The sequence below is a fragment of the Halichoerus grypus genome, chromosome 5 (genome assembly GCF_964656455.1).
Source record: "Halichoerus grypus chromosome 5, mHalGry1.hap1.1, whole genome shotgun sequence".
Lineage (NCBI taxonomy): Eukaryota > Metazoa > Chordata > Mammalia > Carnivora > Phocidae > Halichoerus > Halichoerus grypus.
In genome coordinates this window covers 98,226,380-98,249,057 of record NC_135716.1, presented here as the reverse complement: position 1 = coordinate 98,249,057, position 22,678 = coordinate 98,226,380, and the positions used below count along the sequence as shown (strand labels likewise).

Sequence of the window (22,678 nt, the reverse complement as noted above, 5' to 3'; positions counted from 1 at the left end):
TTGATAAGAAATTCAGGAGTCTGTAATCAGTAGCCACTAAGGATTGCCATCAGAAGCACTGCTCAAGTCAAGAGAACAGACCAGCCACAGCAGTGGAGCAATGGAGACCAGCACTGAACACTTAAAGGATCAACTGATGCCAACCAGCATGCCAAGGATCTAAACGGGCGCTTTGGCCCTTAGCCCCAGTGCCACAGAAGTCACAAGTAAACGACATTAGGACCTCAGACACCCAGATTCTCTCCTTGGGAGAAAATTAGTGAGCAAACACATTTTATCCAAAAGAAAGTAAATACTATCTAAAGGGGCTAATCAGTTACCAGACAGTCCAAGCATTAAAACAAATTAGATATTTGGTTAACTTTTTTATTTATTTTTCTTTAATGCAGCAGGTGAACCTCAGGAGAAAGATCAGAAAAACCAGGTTAGGCAAATAAAATACATTTTATGCACATATCTGATTTTTAGTATGAGCTGAAATTTAGGAGCCTTTGTCCCATTAGTATTATTCTGGACCCATGTTTTTAAATTATCTCTGTGTGAACTGATACTGCTGATTATTTCCTTATTATCTCTACTGATGTTGGGGCAACAAGACAAGGTGAAAGTCAAATACTTAGGATGGCAGAGGGGCGCCCGGGTGGCTCAGTCAGTTGAGCATCCCACTCTTGATTTCAGCTCAGGTCATGATCTCAGGTCATGATATCAAGGTTGTGAGATCAAGCCCTGTGTTGGGCTCCTTACTCAGTGAAGAGTCCACTTGAGATTCTCCCTCTCCCTCTGCCCCTCCCCCCCAGTCAAATGCTCGCTCTCTCTCTCTCCCTTTCTCTCTCTAAAATAAATAAATCTTTAAAAAATTTTAAAAAAACAAAACAAAAAAAACCTAAGGATGGCAGAGCAGAAGGATGGAAAGCGTCCAAGCTCTTGATCACATTGCTGAGCCAGTGAACCAACTCTGGAACCAGTTTCCACTGGACCTGTTTGGACAAGAAAGGAATCAAATCTTTGTTGTTTAAGCCACTTTCTGCTGGGTATTCTGTCACAGCTGAAAACATACTCATAGAAAATCATAATTCACAGAATAATTACAAACTGAGGTGAGTGTAATGAAGGAGAATTGCACTCATCTCAGTTTGTAATTACTCTATGAGAACATAACAGGGACCATAATACATACTGGGTAATGAAGGAAGGCCTCCTGAAGTTTAGGTGATATTTAAGCCAAGACCTGAAAGATAAGTAGGGGTTTGCCCATTATGAGTGAGGAAAATAGCATTCCTTGTATTTTTAACATTCCTGAGAAGAAAAGAACTTAGAAAGTTCAAAGAACTAAAAGAAAGCCACTGTCACTGGAGAATAATAAACAACAGTAAGAATGGCACAAGCTGAGATTAAAAACACAGGCCACATTAAAGATCCTGGCTTTTATCCCAAGAACAATATAGAATTATATCAGCTGGGATAAGCCAGGTTATGCTGTGATAACAAACAACTTCAGAATCTCAGTGACCTACAGGATGAATATTTCATTTGTACATATATCCATCATAGGTCAGCAGTAGGTTCTGCTCCTGGGATGTCATTGTCTTCTGGGACTGAGGCAGCCACTATCTGGAACATCACTGGTAGCCGTGGCAAAGGGAAAAAAGAGCATGAAAAAGCAGGCTGTGGATCTTAAACCCTCTGCCTGTAGGTGACATATTCAATTTCTCTGTTTATTTTATTGGCCAAAACACGTGACATGCTCTCCTGACTTCAGGTCCTCCCACAGGGAAGAATGCTGAATATTGGTGAGAAATATTACAGCCTACACCAGGAACCATTTATGCATTTTTGGCAGCAGAATAACATGGTTTAATTTAACAGTGTGTAAAGATCCTGCTAGCTACTGTGAGGAGAATGAGGAAGAAAAGTCAGGAACCAGTGCAGCGAGGTCAATTAGCAGGGGTCAGCTTGAGGGACACCTGGGTGGCTCAGCTGGTTAAGCGTCTGCCTTCGGCACAGGTCATGATTGATCCCTGCATCCTGGGATCCAGTCCCACTTTGGGCTCCTTTTTCAGCAGGGAGCCAGCTTCTCTCTCTCTCTCTCCTTCTGCTGCGTGCACTCTCTCACTCTCTTTCTCAAATAAATAAATAAAATCTTAAAAAAAAAAAGGAGTGGTCAGCTTGAACTAGAGTGGTGGCAGTGGAGGGGAAGAGAAGCAGACAGATCATGATCATTTTAGAGGTAGAATTGAAAGAACTTTATGAAGGATTGCAGGATATGAGGGAGAAAATGATACCTGCTATAGACTGAATTTTTATGTCCCTCCAAAATAAATATTGTAATCCTAACCCCCAATGTGATGGTATTAGGAGGTGGGACTTCGGGGAGGTATTTAGCTCATGAAGGAAACACCTCCCAATGAAATTAAGTGCCCTGATAAAAGACACTCAAGAGCTCTCTTTCCCCTTCCTCCATGTGAGGACACAGCAAGAAGGCATCTAAGAACCGGGAAGCAGGCCCTTTACTGGACACCGAGTCTACTGGTGCCTTGATCTCGGACTTCCAGCCTTCAGAACTGAGAGAAATAAATTTCTGTGGTTTATAAGCCACCCCGTCTATGGTATTCTGTTACAGCAGCATGAAGGGACTGAGACAGTATCAGAAATAACTTTTAGGTTTCCGGGCATGAGGCACCATGTAGATGGAGTTGTCAATCCCCGAGGTGCAGGAGATTGGGATTAAGATAAAGAGTTCAAATTTAGACTTGTTAAGATGCCAATGAGTCATGCAGGTGGCAAAATTGCATGCACAGCTCAGGAAAGAGGTCCAAGCTAGAAATATAAATTTGTAAGTCATTGGCATACAGATAGCTTTTAACCCTATAGGAGAGAAGAATATCACTTAGAAAGGATAGAGTAGGGGGCGCCTGGGTGGCTCAGTTGGTTAAGCGACTGCCTTCGGCTCAGGTCATGATCCTGGAGTCCCTGGATCGAGTCCCGCATCGGGCTCCCTGCTCGGCAGGGGGTCTGCTTCTCCCTCTGACCCTCCTCCCTCTCATGCTCTCTCTCTCTATCTCATTCTCTCTCTCAAATAAATAAATAAAATATTAAAAAAAAAAAAAAAAAGAAAGGATAGAGTAGGAAGAGGGCCCTAGCCCAAGCTCTGGAAAACTCTAAAATGTACATTTCAAATGCAGGCAGCAGAGCCAGCATGGCGTAGTGGTAAAGAGCTCGGGCTCAAATTCAAACTGCCTGCAATTGAATAATCTTGGGCACATGACATAATTTCTCTGAACCTCAGTTTCTTCATCAGTACCAGTTTTGTCTCAACATTGTCTTGTGAGGGTTAAGTAAAAAAAATACTCATTATGAGGCCTGGCACATAGGAAGCACTTCGTAAGTGGTAGTTATTGTTAATGTTATTTCTATTAAAGGATGACTGAGAAAGAGCCTTCATGGAAGTAGGAGAAAACAGGAGAGTGAACTATTAAAGAAAGCATGAGAAGAGGCTGTTTTCAGGGGGAAAAAAAAGAGTCAAATGCTGCTAAAAGTGTTTTACGCTGAGTAAAATTAAAAGCTAGGACTGTAAAGTGTCTTTTGGATTTGGCAAGAAATGCATCAGCATTTTCGGTGAATTGGTGGAGCAGAAATCAGACTGGGGAGAGTAAAAGACTGATCCCTACTTCATACTATGCATAAAAATAAACTCCAGGTGTAATAGAGACCTAAAAGTAAAATGTGAAGTCTTAAAATGTTATGAAGAAAATGTAGAAGAATATGTTTGTGATCTCATTGTAGAGAAGGAGTTCTAAAATAAGACATTAAAAAAGCATAAACCATAGAATACAAATTTGATAAAATTGAAAATATCTGTGCATCAAGATACATCATTTAAGAGGTGAAAAAGAGTCACAGATAGAAAATCCAACCTTACAGCTTCCATAGAATAGTATTCAGAATATATAAGGAATCCTAAATCAGTAAGAAAAAGACAATTGACCTAAGAAACAGGCAAGTAATATGAACAGGGATGTCACCAGGACCTACAATCTATTAATGTTTCTGTATTGTCACTGTCCCCATTTCATTGTGCCCTCACTTGTCTCTTTCCTTCCACTTACATTCCATAATCCATCATCTTAATCATTACCTTCCATATCCCTTTACATATTTGCTCCCTCTTTCTTTGCCTTATTCATTTTGCAAAACCATAACCTTGAGGCAATCCAACTCTCCATATTCTCTGCAACTTCACCTCTCCCTCTCCCTCAAATCCTTCATCCAATACTTCATAAAGTTCTTTCAGTTTTGTGTCTAAAATATATCATGATCTGTCTGCTTCACTTCCCCTCCATTGTCACCACTCTAGCTCAAGCTGACCACTCCAAGAATTTCCTAATTGATCTTACTGCGCAGGCTGACTACAGCTGTAGATGCCCTTCTTCCAATGCAATGGAAAAATGGATGCAAAGTCTGTTGAGAGTTTGTAGGTACAATAGTGGAAAGATGAAGGGGACCCATGCAATGGCTTCCATTCCTTCAGTGAAAAATGAAGAACTGGTGAAAATGAGGATGTTAAATGTGAGGGAGGGAAAATCAGAAAAAGAGGATGTGAGGGCCAGAAATTTGAAGAAATGGGAGAAAGTACAGCATAGTTATTGTGGAGAATGGAAAAGCTATGCTATAAGAGAAACTGGGTAAGATTTTGGGGCACCATGAGTACCCATTTGTGGTCATGAATTTATAGAATATCAATTTGTGAAACTTACTGTGTATCATGTAGCCCAGAATTGAGCACACCAATCTCATCTAGTTGCAATGGGCCAAGCCCATCACATGAGCACCCTTGGTCAGAACTACCAATACACCAACTTTCACTGTGCTATGACATGGACTTTATTCTAGTCTACTCTCTGAAAGGCGCTGCACCTATTTATTCCACTCAGCATATACAGCTTACGCATAATGGAGCACTAAGACAGAAAGAACCAGCATCCTGATGACTACAGAGCCATCATTTCAGCCTCTGGACTACATCTATATGAAACAGAAATAAACACAGACCATAAGCCACCATTATTTCTGGTCTCCTGCCAAAATGTTTTTGGTCTTCAAAAAAGAAATCCACTTTGGCTGGGGGAAAAAGCTAAATGTAATTTGGCCCACTGATCAGTAGAGGGTGATAGAACATCAGAATGACAGCTTAAGAATGCTTTTATGAACCACATGTAAGCATTTTTCTATAATTCATTCAATTAATATTTTTCCCCAACTCATTAACATATTTAACTATGAATATATAGAGTATATAAATCCATTCTGAATAAAATGCATGGTTCATCACCTGGAAACATTTGGTGAGAAAAATAACAATTTTCATTATTCCTCTTTTATTTATTACTTTTTTTCTCTATGCCCTACAATATCATGAAATTTCATCGATTAAAGAAATATGTCACATCATTTTTTTCCTATAAGTGTTGCAAATATAGTCTATTTGTTTTATCAATATCTTTCCAAGAGTGGTCAAGTTAATGAAACCCAATGTAATGGGTGCACCAAACCACCTGTGGCTGTTAACAAAAGGTAAAGGATAAAATCTTTATGTTATTTGTGGGTAGCATTCTGAAACATGAAATTTGATCCCCTTCGCTTATGTCAGTTTCTTTGGCTATGATTCATATTATGTAATATTAATGAAATAAAACTTTTCAAAATGCAATTATAGTAAAGCATTTTATATGATACCATAGTGTGTTTTTTGTTGTTGTTGTTGTTGTTTTAAGATTTTATTTATTTATTCAATTGACAGAGAGAGAGAACACAAGCAGGGGGAGGGTCAGAGGGAGAAGCAGGTTTCCTGCCGAGCAGGGAGCCAGATGTGGGGCTCGATCCCAGGACCCTGAGATCATGACCTGAGCTGAAGGCAGTCACTTCACCAACTGAGCCACCCAGGTGCCCCACCATAGTGTGTTTTTGAAAGAAAGAAAGAAAGAAAGAAAGAAAGAAAGAAAGAAAGAAAGAAAGAAAGAAAGAAAGAAAAAGGCTTTTCTTCATCAGAATGTGTTTTGTCTAAAATTATTGTAGAAGTGCCACTCTTATTCAGATTATTATAGGCTTAATTAATTCTCCCTTATGAAGGATATCAATTGGCAGTTATTTATGGAGCACCTACTAGATGCTCAATTTATATTTTAAATAATTAACAAATCACCAAAAAGCGGGTTGCTTAACACAACAGAAATTTATTCTCTCACAATTCAGGTCAAAAGTCTGAAATCAAGATGTAAACAAGGTCACCTTCTTCTGGAGGCTCTAAAGGGGAATCTTTTCCTTGTCTCTTTCCCAGTATCTAGTGGTTGCCAGCAACCCTTGACTTCTAGCTGCATCATTTCAATCTCTGCTTCCATCATCACATGGCCTTTATGTGTCTATGTCTTTACATGGTCTTCTTAAAAGGACACCAGTCATTGGATTTAGGGCCAACTAGTACAGGCCCTAGTATGACCTCATCTTAACCAATTACATCTGTAAAGACCCTACTTCCAAATAAGATCACATTCTGAGGTTCTGGGTGGCCATGAATTTTGAAAGGAACACTACCCAGTACAAGTAGTAATGGTATTTTGTATATCTTGAAAGAAATCTTAAAAGAGAAAAAATAAGATGGTTCTCCTTTATGGAAAATATATGGAAACCGATTATATTATATTCAGAATAGACAAATACCAAAGTAAATTCAACGGAGTCTTTTTATTCTACTTTATTTTCACATCCATGTGTATATACCTTACCTTGTTATATAATGGTTTTGTGGTATCTTACAATAAAAACACTTAGTAATATGCACAATATAAAATGTATGTGGCTCACTGTCAATAAATAGTATATACTTTTTGTTGAGACCCAGTAGAATTAGAGACTTTGTAATAAATAAAGATAAAACCCTCTCTATAAATTCAATCCCCAAAATTCCATCACATAAAATTCATAGTTGCAATATTGCAATGTTAAAGAAAGCAACCCTTTTCAATTAATCTTCCAGTTACTATGTATTTTAATGTATTTGCTTTCACTTATGAAATGTGTAAGAAATAGACCAATTATTATTGAGAAAGCCCCAAATAATCATAAAGTCATTTTCTGACACTTTACCCTGCAGAGGATAATACCTTTAACTGGTCCTTAGTTGAGAATTGCAGCCAGGTGGAGGATGGGAGCCAATTGCCAACTGAGTTCTATCTGAATTCATATTATGTCAAAGACATTATCACAATTTTTAGAGTAGAAAGTCAAGACCAGAGAATGCTAAACTATAGATGATATGGGGAAACATGGTCAGTAGCACAATTCTTATTATCAGACAGGAGAGAACATATCATCAGCTCCTTGGGAGAACCAAAATTTTATGCAGCAATGAGTTGTTTTAAAAATGTCTCATTGAGTGATGAAAGAAGATAATGTCCTTCAAAAATTCCCAAAGAAATTGCAATAACAGGAAAGGCTGCTTCTTGTCAACAGTTTTGTTAAAGTGGAGACCATAATGCTAAAACACAACTCAGCCAAGGCAGTTTTGGGAATGGCCAAGATAACACAACCCCAATAATTGTGTCAGCTTATTCAAGGACAGAAGTGAGGAAAGTGAGCTATTGCAAATGACTGGACAGAAGGAAAAAGTGGCTCAGCCATAACAGCAAGTCATACACAATACACATGGGAGATACCCCTGATGCACCAGGTTCTGGTGAACAGGGGACATTGCATTGCAGGGCACTATAGCTCCTCTTCTTCATAAGGCCACTACTTTCAAGAGCAGGAGAAGTAGCTGATGTTCCTAATACATACAGACATAGAGAGACAAAATGAGGGGACAGAGGACTGTGTCCCAAATGAATTAACAAGACAAAATCACACCAAGAGGCCTAAATGAAATGGATATAAGTAATATGCCTGATAGAGAATACAAAGTAATGTCCACAAAGGTACTCACTGGACTTGAGAAAAGACTGTAGGACATCAGTGAGACCATTAAAAAGAGGTAGAAAACATAAAAAAAGAACCAATCAGAGATGAAGAACTCAATTAAAACTACACTAAATGGAAAAATAGTAGACTAGAAGAAGCAGAAGAACAGATCAGCAACCTGAAGGGACAGAGTAATAGAAAGCAATCAAGCTAAACAGGAGAAAGAAAAATAGTAATAATAATAAGTGAAAATAGACTAAGAAAATTCAGTAACACCATAAAGCATAATAACATTCACATTATAGGGATCCCAGAAGGCAAAGAGAGAGAGAAGGGGTAGAAAAATTTCTTGAAGAAATAATAGCTGAAAACATCCTGAATCTGGGGAAGGAAACAGAAATCCAGGTCCAGTAGGCAGGACCCCTGAATAAAATCATCCAAGGAGGCCACACCAAGACACACAGTAATTAAAACAGCAAAAAGTGATAAAGAGAGAATTTTAAAAGGAGCAAGAGACCAGAAAACAGTTAAATACAAGGGAAACCCCATAAGGTTATCAGCTGATTTTTCAGCAGAAATTTTGCAGGCCAGAAGAAAGTGGCATGATATACTCAAAGTACTGAAACAAAAAAAATCTGCAGGGGCACCTGGGTGGCTCAAGGTTGAGCATCTGACCCTTGCTTTTGGCTCAGGTTGTGATCTTGGAGCCGTGGGCTTAAGCCCGTGTTGGGCTCCATGCTCAGTGCAGAGTCTGCTGTCCCTCTCACTCCTCCTCGCCCCACTCATGCTCTCTCCCTCTCTCTCTCTCAAATAAATAAATAAATAAAATCCTTAAAAGAAAAAGAAAAAGAGGAAAACCTGCAGCCAAGAATACTCTCTCCAGCAAAGCTAACATTCAGAATAGAAGGAGAGATAAAGAGTTTCCCAGACAAACAAAAGTTAAGGAATTTATCACCACTGAACCAGCCCTACAAGAAATGTTAAAAGGGACTCTGAGTGGAAAGGAAAGGACATAAGTAGGAGTAAGAAAGATAGGAAGCACAAAAGCAGTAAAATTAAGTATAGCTATAAAAATCAGTCAAGAGATTCACAAAATCAAAGGATGTAAAGTATGACACCATATACCTAAAATATTGGGGGGGGGCAGAGAGGAATAAACAATGGATTCAAATTTAAGCAACCAACAGCTGGATATAGACTGCTATATGCAGATGTTATATAAAAACCTAATGATAACCACAAATCAAAAACCAGTAATAAATATGCAAAAAATAAAGATAAAGGAATCCAAGTATATCACTAAAGAAAACCAGCAAATCATGAGGGAAGAGAGCATGAGAAGAAAAGAACAGAGAAGAACTACAAAAACAATCATAAAACAAAGAACAAAATGACAATAAGTTCTCACCTATCAGTAATAACTTTGAACATAAATGGACATCAGTGAGACCATTAAAAAGAGGTAGAAAACATAAAAAAAGAACCAATCAGAGATGAAGAACTCAATTAAAACTACACTAAATAGAAAAATAGTAGACTAAATGCTCCAATCAAAAGACATAAGATAATGGAATAGATTAAAAAAGCAAGACTCACCTATATGCTGCCTACAAGAGACACTTTTTAGACCTAAAGACACATGCAGATTGAAGGGATGGAAAAACATTTATCATGCAAATGGAAGTGAAAAGAAAGCCAATAGCAATACTTATATTGGGCAAATAGATGTTAAAACAAGGACTGTAGCAAGGGACAAAGATGGACATTATATAATAATAAGGGGGACAATCTTACAAGAAGGTATCACAATTGTACATATTTATGCACCCAACATGGGAGCACCCAAATACGTAAAGCAGCTAATAACAAACATAAAGGAAGTAATTGATAGTAATACAATAATAGTAGGGGACTTTAGTACCCCACTTACATCAATGGATATATCATCCAAACATAAAATCAACAAGGAAATAGTGGCTTTGAACGACACATTAAACCAGATGGATTTAACAGATATATTCAGAACATTCCATCCTAAAACAGCAGAATACACACCTTTTCAAGTGCACATGAAATGTTCTCCAAAATAGATTAGGCCCAAAACATGGCTCAACAAATTCAAAAAGATCAAAGGCATACCCTACATCTTTTCCAACCACAGCAATATGAAACTAAAAATCAACCACAAGAAAAAATCTGGAAAGAACACTAATACATGGAGTTTAAACAACATGCTACTAAACAATGAATGGGTCAACCAATAAATCAAGGAAGAAATAAAAAAATACATGGAGGTGGGGTGCGGGGTCAGGGCCCCAGAAATGTCCCGGGCCAGCTGGCTGAAACACGTGCTCCTCTCCTCCCGGCTCGGCTAGTATCTGCACAGCCTGAGGCTCACTGGGTTCTGAAATGGCCGGGCAGTCAGACCATACTGTCAAGTACTACACCCTACAAGAGATCCAGAAGCACAACCACAGCAAGAGCACCTGGTTGATTCTGCACTACAAGGTGTAAAATTTGACCAAGTTTTTGGAGGAGCATCCTGGCGGGGAAGAAGTGTTAAGGGAACAAGCTGGAGGGGATGCCACTGAAAGTTTTGAGAATGTGGGACACTCTACAGATGTTAGAGAGTTGTCCAAAATGTACATCATTGAGGAACTTCATCCAGATGACAGAGCAAGCCTTCGGAAACTCTCATTACTACTGTTGACTCTAATTCTAGCTGGTGGACCAACTGGGTGATCCCAGCCATCTCAGCACTGGTGGTAGCCCTGATGTATCACCTCTACACAGTGGAAGATTAAACACATTCTCAGAAGCCAATGAAAGAAAAGACTGCTTTGGATCAGGGAGAAAGAAGAAAGAATGTTAACTGCTTCAACTGACAGAAACCTTCACCTGAAAAATAATTTTAATACACCTATTTCCCTTTTCTCCTACTTTGAACCAAACCAGAAAGAACTCTTCTGCTCTTTCTACTCCTGAACTCTTAAAATGTGCCTTTTGTTCATCAGCTTTTTTTGATGTTCCATCACTACATAATTTACTCATTGTAGGCATGATCTTTAAAAATATATCTGGCTTTTAAAATTAAAAAAAAATACATGGAGGCAAATGAAAACACAGGTGCACCTGGGTGGTTCGGTGGTTAAGTGTCTGCCTTCGGCTCAGGTCATGGTCCCAGGGTCCTGGGATCAAGCCCCATGTTGGGCTCTCTGCTCGGCGGCAAGCCTGCTTCTCCCTCTCCCACTCCCCCTGCTTGTGTTCCCTCTCTCGCTGTGTGTCTCTCTGTCAAATAAATAAAATCTTTTAAAAAAAGAAAATGAAAACACAATGGTCCAAAATCTTTGGGATGGAGCAAAAGCTGTTCTAAGAGGGAATTTTTATAAGTTTACAGGCCTACCTCAACAAGCAAGAAAAATCTCAAATAAACAACCTAACTCTACATCCACAAGAGCTAGAAAAAGAATAACAAACAAAACCCAAAACCAATAGTAGGAAGGAAATAATAAAGATTAGAGCAGAAATAAACAAAATAAAAACTAAAGAAATAATGGAACAGGTCAATGAAACCAGGAGCTGATTCCCTGAAAAGATCAATAGAATTGATAAACCTTTAGCCAGACTCATCAAAAAATAATAATAATAATAATAATAGAGAGAGAACTCAAATAAAATATCAGAAATGAAAGAGGAGAAATAAGAACCAACACCACAGAAACACAAACAATTATAAAAGAATACTCTGAGCAATTATATGCCAAAAAATTAGACAACCTAGAAGAAATGGATAAATTCCTAGATACATATATCCTCCCAAAACTGAGTCAAGAAGAAATAGAAATTTGAACAGACCAATTACCAGCAATGAAATTGAGTCAGTAATCAAAAAATTCCCAACAAGTAAAAGTCCAGGACCAGATAGCTTCACAAGTGAATTCTACCAAACATTTAAAGAAGAATTAATATCTATTCTCAAACTATTCCAAACAATAGAAGAGGAAGGAAAACTTCCAAATTAATTCTGAGGCTTACATTACTGCTATGAAAACCAGACAAAGACACTACAAAAAGGAGAACTACAGGCCAATACTCTGATGAACATAAATGCAAAATCATCAACCAAGTATTAGCAAACTGAATCCAACAATACATTAAAAAAAAAAAATTCACCATGATCAAGTGGAATTTATTCCAGGGAAGCAAACATGGTTCAATATTCATAAATCAATCAATATGATACATTGCATCAAGAGAAAGATTAAAAAACCATATTATCATTTCAATAGATGCAGAAAAAGCATTTGACAAAATACAACATCCATTCATGATAAAAAACCCTCATAAGTTTAGAGGGAACATATCTCAACAAAGGCCATATATGAAAAATTATACTAAAATTATACTCAATGGTGAAAAACTGAGGGCTTTTCCCCTAAGATCAAGAACAACACAAGGATGCCACTCTCACCATTTTTATTCAACATTGTATTGGAAGCCCTAGCCACAGCAATCAGATAAGAAAAAGAAATAAAAGGGGTGCCTGGGTGACCCAGTCAGTTAAGGGTCCAACTCTTGGTTTCAGCTCAGATTGTGATCTCAGGGTCCTGAGATCAAGTCTCACATTGCTCAGCACTCAGCAGGAGTCTGCTTGGGTTTCTCTCTCCCTCTCCCTCTGCCCTTCCCCCACCACTCTCACTCACTCATGCTGTCTCTAAATTAAACAAATCTTTAGGAAGGAAGGAAGGAAGGAAGGAAGGGAGGGAGGGAGGGAGGGAGGGAGGAAAGGAAGGAAGGAAGGAAAGGAAAGAAAGAAAGAAAAAGAAAGAAAGAAAGAGGAAGGATGGAAAGAAAGGAAGAAAGGAAGGAAGGAAGGAAGAAAGAAAGAAAGAAAAAGAAAGAAAGAAAGAAAGAAAGAAAGAAAGAAAGAAAGAAAGAAAGAAAGAAAGAAAGAAAGAAAAGAAAGAAAGAAAGAAAAGAAAGAAAGAAAGAAAGAAAGAAAGAAAGAGAGAAAGAAAAGGTATCAAAATCGGTAAGGAAGAAGTAAAATCGTCACTGTTTGCAGATGGCATAATACTATGTATAAAAAACCCTAAAGGGCGCCTGGGTGGCTCAGTTGGTTAAGCGACTGCCTTCGGCTCAGGTCATGATCCTGGAGTCCCGGGATCGAGTCCCGCATCGGGCTCCCTGCTCGGCAGGGAGTCTGCTTCTCCCTCTGACCTTCCCCCCTCTCATGTGCTCTCTCTCTCACTCTCTCAAATAAATGAATAAATAAAATCTTTAAAAAAAAAAAAAAAAAACCCTAAAGATGCCACCAAAAAACTACTAGATACAGAAATCAATATACAGAAATCTGTTGCATTTCTATACGCTAACAATGAAGCAGCAGAAAGAGAAATTAAGAAAACAACCCCATTTAAAATTGCACCCAAAATAATAAAATACTTAGGAATAAACTTAACCAAGGAGGTGAAAGACCTGTACTCTGAAAACTATAAAACATTGTTGAAAGAAATTGAAGATGATACAAACAAATGGAAAGATATTCCATGCTCATAGATTGAGAGAAAAAAATATTGTTAAGATGTCCATACTACATAAAGCAATCGTCAGATTTAATGCAATCCCTATCAAAATAGCAACAGCACTTTTCACAGAACTAGAATGAATAATCCTAAAATTTGTATGGAACCACAAAAGACTCTGAATAGCCAAAGTAATCTTGAAAAGAACAAAACTAGAGATATCACAATCCCAGATATCAAGATATAGCATAAAGCTGTAGTAATCAAAACAGTATGGTACTGGCACAAAAATAGACAAATCAATGGAACAGAATAGAGAGCCCAGAAATAAATCCATGATTATATGGTCAATTAATCTTCAACAAAAGAGGCAAGAATATGCAATGGGAAAAAGACAGTCTCTTCAACTGATGGTGTTGGGAAAATTGGACAGCTACACGTAAAAGAATGAAACTGGACCACTTTCTCACACCATACAAAAAATAAACTCGAAAATGGATTAAAGACCTAAATGTGAGACCTGAAACCATAAAAATCCTAGAAGAAAGCATAGGCAGTAAGTAATTTCTCTGACATCAATCATAGCAACATTTTTCTAGATATGTCTCCTGAGGCAAAGGAAACCAAAGCAAAACTAAACTATTGGGATTACATCAAAATAAAAAGGTTCTGCCCAGCAAAGGAAACAATCAACAAAGCTAAAAGACAGCCTACTAAATGGGAGAAGATATTTGCACATGACATATACAATAAAGGGTTAGTACCAAAAGGGTTAGTTCTTGTATATAAAGAACATATACAAATCCACACACACACACACACACACACAAATTATCCAATTAAAAACTGGGCAGAAGACATGAACATACATCCCCTCAAAGAAGACATACAGATGGCCAAAAGACACATGAAAAATGCTCAACATTATCATCATCAGGGAAATGCAAATCAAAACTACAATGAGAGGGGTGCCTGGTTGGCTCAGTCAGAAGAGCATGTGACTCTTGATCTTGGGGTTGTGAGTTTGAGCCCCACGTTGGGGGTAGAGATTACTTAAATAAGTAAATATCTTTAAAAATCTACAATGAGATATCATCTCACACCTGTCAGAATGGCTAAGATCAAAAACACAAGAAACAAGTGTTGGCAAGGATGTGGAGAAAAAGGAACCCTCATGCACTATTGGTGGGAATGCAAATTGGTAGTCACTGTGCAAAACAGTAGAGAGGTTCCTCAAACAATTAAAAATAGAACTACCATATGATCCAGTAATTCCACTCCTGGGTATTTACCTAAAGAATACAAAAACACTAATTCAAAAAGATATATGCATTCCTATATTTATTGCAGCATTATTTACAATAGCCAAATTATGGAAGCAGTCCAAGTGTTCATAGATAGATGAATGGATAAAGAAATATACACACACACACACACACACACACACACAATATTACTCATCCATAAAAAAGAATGAAATCTTGCCATTTGCAAACCATATGATTTCACCCGTATGTGGAATTTAGGAAATAAAACAAATGAACAAAGGGAAAAAAAGAGACAAACCAAGAAACAGACTCTTAACTACAGAGAACAAACTGGTGGTTACCAGAGGGGAGGTGGGTGGGGGGAATGGGTGAAATAGGTGATGGGGATTAAAAGTGAACTTATCATGATGAGTCCTGAGTAATGTATAGAATTATTGAATCACTATTTTGTACACCTGAAATTAATATAACACTGTATGTTAACTATGCTGAAATTAAAATAAAAACAACTAAGCAGAGAGTAAAGTTATATATATATTTTTTTAAAGATTTTATTTATTTATTTGAAAGAGAGAATGAGAGAGAGAGAGAGCACATGAGAGGGGGGAGGGTCAGAGGGAGAAGCAGACTCCCTGCTGAGCAGCGAGCCCGGTGCTGGACTCGATCCCGGGACTCCAGGATCATGACCCGAGCCGAAGGCAGTTGCCCAACCAACTGAGCCACCCAGGCGCCCCTAAAGCTATATTTTTAAGAAAATTAAAGAAGTAGGGATGCCTGGGTGGCTCAGTCAGTTAAGCATGACTTGATTTCAGCTCAGGTCATGATATCAGGGTTGTGAGGTCGAGCCCTGAGTTGGGCTCCATGCTGGGCATGGAACCTGCTTAAGATTCTCTCTCTCCCTCCCTCGTTCCTCCCCACCTCCCTCTCTCCTCTCTCTCTCTCTCACACACACACACACACACAAAAAGAATATAAATAGAACTCCGGACAAATACTCAAATGGTTCCTGTAAGAAAACTCAGGATTTTCCTCAAGAAATAGTTCTGGGGCCTCAAGTTCAAAACAATAAATCCAAGGAAAAAAAGCTTTGTCTTCCCTAGCTCCCTATCTTCTGAGACCTAAGGATAACACAGGAACAAACCCAGAGCAATAGAGAGAACAGAAGTGTATGAGAGATTAAAGCCAATATGTGGAAAATGGAAAGAGGCTAAAAACCTGTGGTTAGATAATAGAGAACAGGCAGTCCAGAATATACAGGAAGCACATTCAGTGTAGGAGAGGGTCAATCTCCTGGCAGAAACCCACAGAAGCTCCAGACAGAGTTGGCAGGTGCATCAGAGGGCAGGAGTCAGAGGGGAGGCTAAAACAGAGGGACCGGTTGAAATTGTGTCTAATACATGACTGCACCACACACCAACCAACACTCCCCACCCTCCTCTCCCATTTCTAATACATGGAATACCAACTAGCATTTGACTCCTACTCCCCCCGGCCTCCCCCCAAAAAAGGGTTTTTGTCATTAAAAAACTGAATAAACTGAGGAGAATCAGGAATGCCAAGCTGGATGCCAGTGCCCCAAGTAAAGCTCTCTCTAGTCTTGCATTTTGGAGTGCCAAATCTGCCCCCTAAAAAACTGAAAGGCTCCAGAATTCTACCCTAAAATGAAGACAACCAGTGGTTAAGTCTATTTATAGAAACACCAAGAACTTGTGCTCCTCATTCTTCAGTGTGATATACTTCTGGGGAATGGGTGCACAGCCAGGGACTTGATTTTCCAGTCTCTCTTGCACCCAGGTGTAGTCATCTAACTAGTAGAATGTGAGTAGAAGGGAAGCATGTCACTTCCAGCCAGGGATTTTGAGAAAGTAGGTGTGCCTTTTCCTGTTTACCCTTCTGGAAGCTGGAAGCAGAAGGCACCAATGTTCAAGGAGATGTTAGGGGAAATAATTCTGGGCCTCTGAATTATCACATGCAGAAAAGCCACCTGCCAATCAGGGGCATTTGCACTGTACTATGACCCAGATGAGAAATAAATCTATTGTGTAAAGCCATTGCAATTTGGAGGTTTATCTGAATAACTGGCATTCCCATAATCAGTGATTCCCCACCCCCACCCCCACCACGTACACAGAGCCATCCCACAGGAAGACAGACCTATGCATCAACAGTCAGAAACTCCTAAAAGCTGTCTAGAACAGTCCCATTCTTAAACATGATGGGCAACTCAAGATCTCAAGTGAGAAAACAAGCAACATAAAAGAGGAAGACTGAGATACATAGTACACGCACTGATCTTAGGGAAAAGTAGAGATTATTGGAAGAGAAAAATTAGCTTTAAAAATTTTTAATTAGCATTATCAGATAAATTTGAAAAGATATTGCTTCTACAAAGTTCAAACTGGATGCTCCTACCTCTCATCTTGACCTCCCCAACACATACCAAAATAAAAATCCAAAAGAAGACTTCTTAGAAATTAAAACGTGTAATTGCTGAAAATTTTAAAAATCAGTGGAAGAGTTACAAAAACAAAATCTAGAACCACTCCTAAGACATAAAGCAAAAGATAACATGAGAGAAAACTTTAGAGAAAAGATAAAACAAATCCCAAAGTTTCAATATCCAGCAAATATAAATTCCAAAAAATAAAAACATGGAAGAAAGAAATACCATTCTTGTAAACATGTATGTTTACATAAATATGTAACATACATACATATTTATGTTTATGTATATTTATATATTATATTGTTATTATTTTATTTTTTCCTAGAAGCAATGGGTGATTAATTCTCATACAGTAAATTAAAGGAGGTTTTAAGTCACTAAATGAATTCATCAAAATGTTTACGGAGTAATGTTAAGATGGTACACCAATTTTTTTTTTTTTAAAGATTTTATTTATTTGAGAGAGAGACAAAGAGAGCAGAGGCAGGGGCAGAGGGAGAGGGAGAAGCAGACCCCCTGCTGAGCAGGGAGCCCGACGTGGGGCTCGATCCCAGGACCCTGAGATCATGACCTGAGCCGAAGGCAGACGCTTAACCGACTGAGCCACCCAGGCGCCCCAAGATGGTACACCAATATTCTCAGAAAAATCGCAGTTAAACTGAGTAGCTTGATTTGGACCCAAAATGGCAGAAAAAGATATACAAGTGGAAAAATGATATAAATTCAGTTAATTCTAATATATGGCTTATTGGAAACCCTCGTAGCATTTTTCAAAATGACTTACAGATTTTATTTTAGTAAGACATAGTAGAGAGGAAATGGTTTAAAAGATGTCATCAACCTCTTATTTAACTAAGCACTGCCCTTCATTTTGAAGGAAATGATACAATTTCAAATCAGAACTTCCTTCTCAAGAAGTGGTATGAGGACATAACATTTATTCAACATGCAATCTTCAACAAAAATAAAATTTACACAACTCACTGGGAAACAAAATGCATGTGGAATTATCATGTTAATCAATGTCATTCTCCCTGGGTCACAAATGTTATAGCTAAGAACAAAACAACATAATGAAAAGTAGAATAAACCAGTCAAGTTTATAGTTACCCTGAATTTTTTAATTCACAAATAAAATAAAACTTTCCAAACAAATTCATTCAATAATCATGATCACGCTAGATTTCATTCTAATTTATCAAAAATGGTTAAACAATCACATATCAAGAATCTTCCACACAGTCAATTCCATTTTGTTAAGGAAAAAAAAAAGAAAACAAGTAGTCCTTAAATTTTCTTAGCTCTCCATAACATATGTCATCTAAAATTAAAGTTTTCCATATAAATGGAAACTTGCATAAAGTTTGACATATATATGTCATTCCTTAACTCTGGAGGAGGTATATATATAAATACACACACACATACACAGGAAGATACATACATATACAGGAGGATATATATATATCCTCCAGAGTTAAGGAATGACATAAGTATTCCTAGTAAAGGAGATAAATGAGGGCCAAGCAAAATGAATGAAAAAAGATCATCTAGATATAACATCACAAAATTTTAAAATGCTAAATATTAAGAGACTTTTTTAATTAAATTTTTTATTGTGGTAAGAACACATAACATGAGATCTACTTTCTTAGCAAATTTTTAAATGAGCAATAGACTATAGGCTTGTTAACTATAAGCACAATGTTGTTCAGCAGATCTCTAGAATTTATTCTCTAGAATGTATTCATCTTGCATAATTGGAACTTTATACCTGTTGGACATCAACTCCCAATTTTTCCCTCCTTCCGGCCTCTGGTAACCACCATTCTCCCCACTTCTATGAATTTGACTACTTTAGATACCATGCAGCGTCTGTCCTTCTGTGACTGGCTTACTTCCCTTAGCATCATGTCCTCAGCATTCACCCATATTGTCACATGTGTCTGGATTTCCTTCTTTCTTATGGCTGAATAATGTTCCATTGTATGTTTTTTGGGGTTTTTTTAGTTTTTTTTAAATCCATTCATCCATCAGTGGACATTTAGGTTGTTTCCACATCTTGGCTATTGTGAAAAATGCCGCAATGAAAATGAGAAGAGAAAATCTTTTAAAGCCTTTAGAGAAGAAGAGCAAAAAAGGTCACTTACCGAGGAACAGTGAACTAACATCAAACTGCTTGTCAGTAATTATCATGCTTAGAAGATAGTGGAACCAAACCTTCACAGTTCTGAGGACAATAAAATGTTTGAATTCTGTGCTCTGACAAATTATAAATCAACGTGAAGGCATATTAAGACATGTTCAGATTTACAGGTACTCAGAAATTTCATCTCCCATCTGTGTTTTCTGATGAAAATTTGTTGTTTTTTTAAAATATTTTATTTATTTATTTATTTGAGATAGAGATACCAAGAGTGAGTGAACAAGAGAGACCAAGAGTGAGCAAACGAGAGAGCATGAGTGGGGGAGGGAGGAGGAGAGGGAGAAGCAGGCTCCCCACTGAGCAAGGAGCCTGACGTGGGGCTCAATCCCAGGACCCTGAGATCATGACCTAAGCTAAAGGCAGACGCTTAACTGACTGAGCCACCCAGGCACCCCGAAAATATGTTTAATATATTCCAGAGAAATGAGGTAGAAACTAACAAAGAGGGAGATATGGAACATAAAAAAGGTGGAACTAACCCAGGAGTCTAATGCAAAACAATTCTACAGTGAAGCTGTGCATAGGGTTTACAATCTAAATCAGAAGAGGAAGTCAGTGGGTCTCAAGTGCAATGTCTTCAAGAAGAAAAATGAAATGTAGTCTGTGCAAAAGATACAATGACTATAGAAATATTGACCATATCAGTAATATGGTAAAGAAAACATGTATTTTTTTTTCTCAACAAGATACAAAAAAAGACAACTGGAAATTCCAGGCTACCCTGGAAACAATAAGAATTACACATTTAAAAATTTGTTGATGGGGCACCTGGGTGGCTCAGGCAGTTAATCATCCGACTCTTGATTTTGGCCCAGGTCATGATCTCAGAGTTGTGAGTCTGAGCTCCACATCGGGCTCTGTGCTGGGCATGGAGTCTGCTTAAGATACTCTCTCTCCCTCTCCCGCTGCCCCTTGCCCTGTCCTCTGCTGGCAAATGCAAGTGCGTGCTCTCTCTCTCCCTTTCTCCCTCTCCCTAAAAAAAAAAAAAATCATGGTAAAAAAAGGAAGACGGCTAAAATGTGGCATAATTTTAAGCAATTTCTGAAATTATAAAAGAAAATGCATTTAATGTGGACACTAAAACATTCTTCTTCAAGGAGCCCGGAGGTCATGACCTTGGACCTATTTTTGTTTAAATGTAATTTTTGCACATTATTTGGCTATGCAATGAACAATAATTAAGTAGGAAAGTGTTGATTGTTGACTTTCAGGATCGACCTATAAACAACACATGAAAGCTAGGTTACAATAAAGAATGAGCTTGGCATTGACCTTGAAAATGTAAAAACAAAAGTATGGATGACAGAATATGGTAGGGAGAAGGGTAGAAGGTAGGATAAAGGGGAGAAGAGCTGATAGTTTCATCAAAGTATATCTAGAATGTGACTACTTCTCACCAACCCCACAAGTACCCCCTGCTCAGAACTACCTTTATCTCTGTCTGGGTTACTGTAATAGCCTCCCAATCCATCCCCCTGCTTCCACCAATGCCTTCCTATACTTATTCTCAACATGGCAGCTATTTGAAATCTTTCCTTTTTTTCAAGATTTTACTTATTTATTTATGAGAGAGAGAGAGAGCAAGGGGAGGAGCAGAGGCAGAAGGATAAGTACTCTGAGCTGAGTGTGTAGCCAGAAGCAGGACTCAGTCTCCTGACTCTGGGATCATGACCTGATCAAGAGTCAGATGCTTAACCGACTGAACCACCCAGGCGCCGCCCCCTGGAAGCTATATAAATCCTTCTAAATACAAGTCAGACCATGTTATTCTCTGCTCAAAACCTTTCAATGGCTTGCCACTGCACCCAGAGCAAAAGTGAAAAATCCTTATATTGGTCCCTATGGCCCTACGTCAACTCACCCTCTGTTATCTCTCTGACCTCGTCATCCACCACAGGGCCCTTGGCTCACTCCATTCCAGCCATACTAGCCTCCTTGCCAATCCCTGAATGTGCCAGGCACACTCCTGCTTTGAGGCCTTTGCTCTTTCCTCTGCCTGAACTCTCTTCCCTAAGATATTCACGAGGATAACTCCCTCCCTGCCTTTAAGTCTTTGCTCAAACATTACTTCTCATTGAGGCCAAATCTGACCACCCTTTAAAATTGTTACTCCCACCCCCCTGATTCCTGATTCCTCCTACCCTTATTCTACTTTTTTTTCCCATTAAACATGTCAATGTCTACTATATAATTTATGTGTCTCAACATCCCTTCCCCCACCAGAATGTACAGGCCAATGAGGCTGGGATCTTTATTTTGATCATTGAGCATTTAGAATAGTGCCTACCATCATAGCAGATACTCAGTAAATAATCATTAAATGAATAAATATAGTTTAAGCATCAAGAGATATTATATAAGTCTGTTGAGACAAAACCTAGAGGTTTAAGTATATTATTTAGAAATATAAAAGCAACCGATAATAAAACTATAATATCCATCAAAATTCAAGAAAGGACAGTTGAATCTTTGTTTTTATTACAGGCAGTGAATAGATAATGTCTTTTAAGTTGAGAAGTCATGAAATGGCAGCAACAGCATATAACTGGAAGTTGAGAGGTAATTCATGGACCACTCAAAAGAAAAGGTTATTAAAAGTAGTGGTGCCTCCATGCGTGTATCTATGTTTGTTATAAGCATAGAAACGAAGACTTGAAGGATACAGACCAGATTACTTGCAGTTATAACTTCTTAGGAGATAGTTTAAAGGAATAAAATCAGTAATTAGTAAAAATAATTTTAATCTTTTTACCAAATAAAGGAAGCTTATTTATTTGCCTCTGGAAAGGAAGACTGAGAAGTAGGGACAGAGAGCTGTTGTTTTTCAGTATAAATTCCTCAGTTCTGTTTTATTTTTGTCACATACATGTACGACTTTGATAAAAATTGGAGGGAAATAAATTAAAAAGAAGAAAAAGAATAAACAGATCTAGTTTTCCTCTAGCACGGAAACAAATATCCAGTAGGTTCCCAAAGCACCATCTCATGAAGGCCAAGATGTTGTTGACCTTGGGAATTTTCAGAGCAGGTGCTTCCAGTTGATCACAATGGCTGTAAAAAGTAAAATGGGGTCGCCTGGGTGGCTCGGTCTGTTAAGTGACTGACTCTTGGTTTCGGCTTAGGTCAGGATCTCGAGGTTGTGGGATTGAACCCCCTGCCCAGCTCTGCACTCAGCACGGAGTCTGCTTCAGATTCTCTCTCTCTCTTCTTCTCTCTCTCTCTCAAATAAATAAATAAAATCTTTTAAAAAATAAAATGAGATGAAATAACATTAAATATTTGG

The 22,678-nt window shown here is 38.2% G+C and overlaps 1 pseudogene; it reads left to right on the top strand.

The window, feature by feature from the left end:
* Positions 1 to 10,359: 10,359 nt before the first annotated feature.
* On the top strand, positions 10,360 to 10,754 carry LOC118546905 (cytochrome b5 pseudogene; annotated as a pseudogene).
* Positions 10,755 to 22,678: the final 11,924 nt, after the last annotated feature.